Below are 5,760 nucleotides of genomic sequence, written 5' to 3'. Positions count from 1 at the left end.
CCAAATAGTCTGTAATACAGTTTTATAAAGATGGTCCTCAGAGGGAAAATCCCAGTGCACACTGGTCAGGAAAACTGCACAGAAGCAAAACTTACCATGTTCAGGTCAGGGGAGCCGGACAATCTCCATCCCAGAATATGGAAAGAGCTGGCACATGAAACTACAAGTCCAGTAGTAATGATTTTAAATAAATCTGTCAAATCAGGGATGGTACTGTATGACTGGAGAATAGCAAACATTGTACCTATATTTTAAAAGGGTAAGATTGATCCAGGCAACTACTGATGCATCAGTCTGACCTCAATGCAAGACATTAGAACAAATTTTGAAAGAAAGAATAATAAAAAACATGGAGGTAAATGGAATAAATTGAAACTTGGGTTTACTGAAGGTAGATTGTGCCAGACTAACCTGATATCTTTCTGTGATAAGATAACTGATTTTTTTAGACATGGAAAATGCAATTGATCTAATCAACTACATTTGATATGGTGCCACATGGAAAATTATTTGTTACAATGGGGATTAGCACAAGAATTGTAAGGTGGGTTAGGAACTGGCTAATTTGGTGGATGATAATGGGTTGTGCAGAAAAGAGAACTATTAAGTGTGGGGGAAGGTTCTAGTGGATTTCCTCAAAGATCAATTTTGGGAGTCATTGTCAATACAGAGAATTGGAATATTATACAGGAAGCATTGGATGATCTTAAGGACTGTAGTAATAGAAATGGAATGAAATTTAAAAGTACAAAGTGCACGGTCATTGTACTTACTAATAACAAGAAATTCTTGGGTTCATCAGTGCTGAGGGTTCATCAGTGTATTAGTTGATCACAGGATGACTATGAACCACCAGTGTAATGCAGCTGTGAAAAAGAAATATGATCTTAGGATGATTCAGGCTAGGTATTTCCAATAAAAATAGGGAACTATTAAATGCCATTGTACAAGGCACTGGTGAGACCTCTCTAGGATAAATATAAAATTAAGAATTTTAAAATTAATTCTTAAGAATTAAGAAGTTTGGTAAAGAAAATAAATGTGTTGTAAAAAAAGGCCCTGACTAGCAGTTAGAAGGAAAGGCCTTGAAAATAATTAATTATAAGGCCAGAAGGAATGAAGTAGGGAGGATGTCTGTTTCAAAGAATAACTAATGAGATAAGGGGAAGTTTCTAAAAAGAAGGACTCTTACTGATAGAGATGACTGCAGATGGTTTTAAATAAAGAGAATCTGTCCTAAAATAAGCCAGCATGACCCTTCCCAACCCACACACCGGTGGTGTTAACACCTATGTGAATCAATCTGCAATGGAAAAACTGCTGGTCAGCAAGAAGGTGGGGAGGAAAGGCCTAGGGAAGAAAGGAGGTTGTAAATCTTATCAGGATTAAAACTGGAAATAAGGGTGATCTGTCTCCAATTGGTTTTTAGGTGACGTCAGTACTTGACAATGACACCACTTGTTTGTTGAAGGGTATAAAAAGTAAACTCTGAAAGGGTTCATTGCTAATACCTGCCTGACCATCCGCGAGCCACATCCAGCCTGCAGGACCGTCCTGCCCAGCCCCTGAGCTTCTGGCCCGGGAGGCGAGCCCCCGGCCCCTCCCCTGCTGTTCCCCCTCCTCCACAGCCTCAGCTCACTGCGCCGCCAGCGCAATGCTCCAGGCGGCGGGGCTGCGAGCCATTGCAGGGCAGTGCAGCTGCAGAGCCATGCGCGGCCTGACCCGGTGCCCTGTGCTGCGTGGTGGCGTGGCTGGCTCCAGCCAGGCGGCACAGCTGCCTGTCCTGGTGCTCTGGGTGGTGCGGCTGTAGCGCTGCCAGCCATCGGTGCTCCAGGCAGCGCGGTAAGGGGGCAGGGAGCGGGGGGCGGGGGGTTGGATAGAGGGCAGGGGAGTTCGGGGTGTGGATAGGGGTCGGGGCGGTCAGAGGGTGGGGAACGGGGGTTGAATGGGGGCAGGGTCGCGGGGGGACAGTCAGGAAGGAGGCGGGGTTGGTTGGGGCAGCAGGGGGCAGTCAGGGCAGGGGTCCGGGGCGGTCAGGGAGCAGGGGGGCATGGCAGGGGCAGGGGTTCCGGGGAGGCTGTCAGGGGACAGGCAACAGGGCGGGTTGGATGGGGCAGGAATCCCAGGGGGGCTGTCAGGGGGTGAGAAGCGGGGGGGGAGGAGTCGGATAGGGGGCGGGGGCACAGCCTCCCCTCACTGGTCCTCCATACAATTTCGGAAACCCAATGTGGCCCTTGGGCCAAAAAGTTTGCCCACCCCTGATCTAAACACCCCTGGAGTTAGCTCATTTGTAAGTATCTGATTCTTGATCAGTTGTTTATAAATGTTTTGTTACTGCATTGGGTATAGTAAATTGCTTATTATTTAGGCTTGTTCAGAGCAATTGTGTAAATACCATTTGGCCTTCAGATTTAATAGAGGAATTTATGGTTAAATTAGTGTTGTGGTAGTACTCTGCATAAATATTAATAATTCCAACAACTTAATCTGGAATACTGTGTACAGTTCTGATCACCCATGTTCAATAAAGATGAATTCAATATAGAAAGCTGCACAGAAGGGCTGGTAGGATGATCATGGAAATGGAATAACTAGTAGAAACGATAGAAAACTAAAAGAGCTTGGTTTGTTTAGCCTAGCAAAATGAAGGCTGAGTGGGAATGTATGTTTGTTTATGTTTCTGAGCACAGCACGCTTCGCAAGGTCTCCAATATAATTATGCAATTATGCAGTTTTACAACTCATCAAAGCTGCAAGATCAGACAGTACAAAACCAGACAAACATAGTCATAACATGTTGGGGTGGTCATTATAGTATAAAATAGGAAAAGATGTTCCTAAATAGGAAAAGGAGAGAAGGGGGGGACCGGGGAGTGGGAGAAGAGCTAATTAACTTAAAGGACAATGTTGACACAAGGACAAATAGATATAAACTGGCCGTGAATAAATTTAGGCCAGAAATTAGAAGGTTTCTAACCATCAGAGGAGTGAGGTTCTGTGATAGCATTCCAATGGGGGAGGGAGGGAAACAACCTAACTAGTTTTAAAATGTAGCTTGATAATTTTTGTGAATGGGATTATGTTGAGGTTGCCTATAATAGCAGGGGACTGGACTTGACGACCCAGGAGGCCCTTTCAGTCCTGTGTCCTATGTTCTTTGATGATATTACGGTTTCAGCCATAGTGTGGAAAGAGCTTAGGTAGCTGCTGTGTTCAGTAGCTGGATGACTGCTAGTGAACTGGTGAAGACCCCTAAACAAGTACATCTTAGCGAAGTTCCTGGTGTTCTGACCCCCCGAATAGAGCAGCAGGCTCTTCAGTGGACAACTGTTGGTGGCCTGATCCCTCCTCCTGAAGCAGTAACTTTGGAGGAGGTTTCTGGCAGCTCACTTCCCCTTCGGGATACCTGGATCTTTATAGAATGCAGAGCAGTGGATCAGCCTTTCCTCCAAAGCACTGGGATCATCAGAGATGATTCTGTCCCTTTTGTCCAGTGTCCCTCTTCCCTTTCTATGCACAAAATATCTGTAAGAGAGATGTCACTGGCAGGTTCAACATCCTTTTCCAGGGATAGTGGGATCTTCAGAAGGAGGCTGTTGATGGCCCATACATCTCTTTTAGCTTAAGAGGATCTTTGGGGAAGCCCATTGGTAGCTATTTCCCTCACATCTTCCAGAGCATCGAGGATATATATTTATATATTGTTTGTATATATGTGGGTATAGTATATACTTTGTAAATCTATACATAGTGTTGCCCCTTTTCGATCTTAGCAGCTAGGCAAAATTTTAGGTCTTGAGGTTCAGGCGGCCCCCTGAAAATCCATTGGGAAGTATACAAACAGGTATTTTGAGTATTATTTGGTTCTGGAACAGTTAATTTTTTATTTTAAATTTTCTTTTACAAGTAAATATGAAGTCATAAGGCCTTTTGGTCGAAAGGCATCACACAGGAAGGAGACTTATAGGAAGTTGGTGATTCATGAGAAGCACACCCATACACACAGAGAAACCCAAAGATCCCGGCGGAGTGGTCTGTGTGAGAACATGCTTTTGACAGTCAGGAGAGACCAGTCCTCGTTTTTCAACATTATCTTGGAGCCTGAATGTATTGTTGATCATTGATTGTCAGTAGGTATATTTTCAAATGTCATGAGCAATTGGTTTGCTGGAGCCCATCTTTCTTCTAACAAGTCTTGAGATGGTTTGATTCAGGCTGTGATATATTCCACATCTAGAATTTCAAGTACTTTTTCTTAGACACCGTTGAAGTCTGAGTTTTGATAACATTTATTACATGCCTTGGCTTATTGAGCTTCAAATGTTATTGAGGGACATAAAATGAGCTAATCTTAGTTTAAAATCCATCTGTAGTATTTGCCTCAGTGTGCAGCTGTGAAATCCTGTGTCATATCTGTGTGCATAACTATGTTTAAATAACTAATAAAATAATAATTACTTTTATTGCACTTTTCATTCTCAAAAATCTTTAGAAACTTTGGTCCAAATTCACTCACTCTTGGGAGCAGGAAGTACTGACTTGCTGTGCCAGATGAGCTGATTCATTGGGGAGGAGAGAGGTAGTGTTTCCCCTGTTGACTTCCTCATGGAGGTTCTGTCAGAGGAGGACAGCTTTATATTTCATAGAAGCCTCCTGGTAAGAGGTGGTCAGAGGATGCCCCAGGGGACCTTCAACACTGGGGTCTGTGACTGAGAAATTTAACATTAAAACTGGTGAATTTAATAGATCAGTGACTATAACACTAATTGCGTGACACAAAGAGGAGATTTAAAGGTAGGGCTGTCACATATGTTTCATGGGAGTGAAGGACAACTGTATATAGAAGATGACGACCAAAACTTATTTTTAAGAAGCACCACACCATGCTTTATTTGTGGTCCAAATGATATATTATATATAAATTATATATTACAGCCTATCGTTATCTGCATGATTATTATCATTATTATCAACTTTGGAATTTGCTCCCTGAGTCACCACAGCCTGGACCTGTACACTGCAAAGCTCCCCACTTTCCTCAGTTGTTTGGGAAGAGGTAGGCTGGTGCATTGGGAATGTGGGCCGTGATCCTACCCTGAGATCCACCTGGATGGATCCCAGCATCCACACAGACCTTGTTGTAGGACTGGGGCCTTAATTCTTTCTTTAGATTTTCAAGATGTGTCTCATACTCCAGATGCCTGCCATGAACGAATAAACAGTCAGTTATGTTGTGATGTTCAGCAACATAAAATAACGTGATCTGTATATTGACTTGCTATGTGATATGGCATGTGAAGCGCCAAAACAGGGAGAAGTGGGTGAGGGGCATCTCTTAAAGGAGGTGGTGGGTTGGGGTGGCTAAGGCCTCCAAGGTGTCAGCCCCTGAGGGCTGGGTTATTTTACCTAGGGTGGATAACATGGGGAGTGGGGGGTCAGGTTTATTTGAGGTTTGGGGGAGAATCCCCAGTCTGAAGTGGGGTTAACTGGTGCCTGCTAGGCCTTGCCCTGCACAGGGGCTAATCTCCCCCTTAGTGTTAGCTGGGCAAAGGCGGGGTGGCAGTTTTGTGTGGTGACCGAGATGCTGCTGGGCAGGGCTGGGGGCTGGCTCACGGGCCTGCGGCCTTTAACGCAGGGGCGAGTTCAGCACCCGTCACGTCCAGCCTCCCGCCAGCAGCGGGGGGCCCTGTCAGAGCCGGATGAGTCCCCCAGCCGGCAGGGGGCGCTGCGCGGGCTCTTCCCAGGCAGTTCTGGGCCGCT

Source organism: Mauremys mutica, unplaced genomic scaffold, assembly GCF_020497125.1.
Source record: "Mauremys mutica isolate MM-2020 ecotype Southern unplaced genomic scaffold, ASM2049712v1 000102F_np12_subseq_7507455:7611277_obj, whole genome shotgun sequence".
Lineage (NCBI taxonomy): Eukaryota > Metazoa > Chordata > Testudines > Geoemydidae > Mauremys > Mauremys mutica.
Note: the sequence above shows the minus strand (reverse complement) of the source record.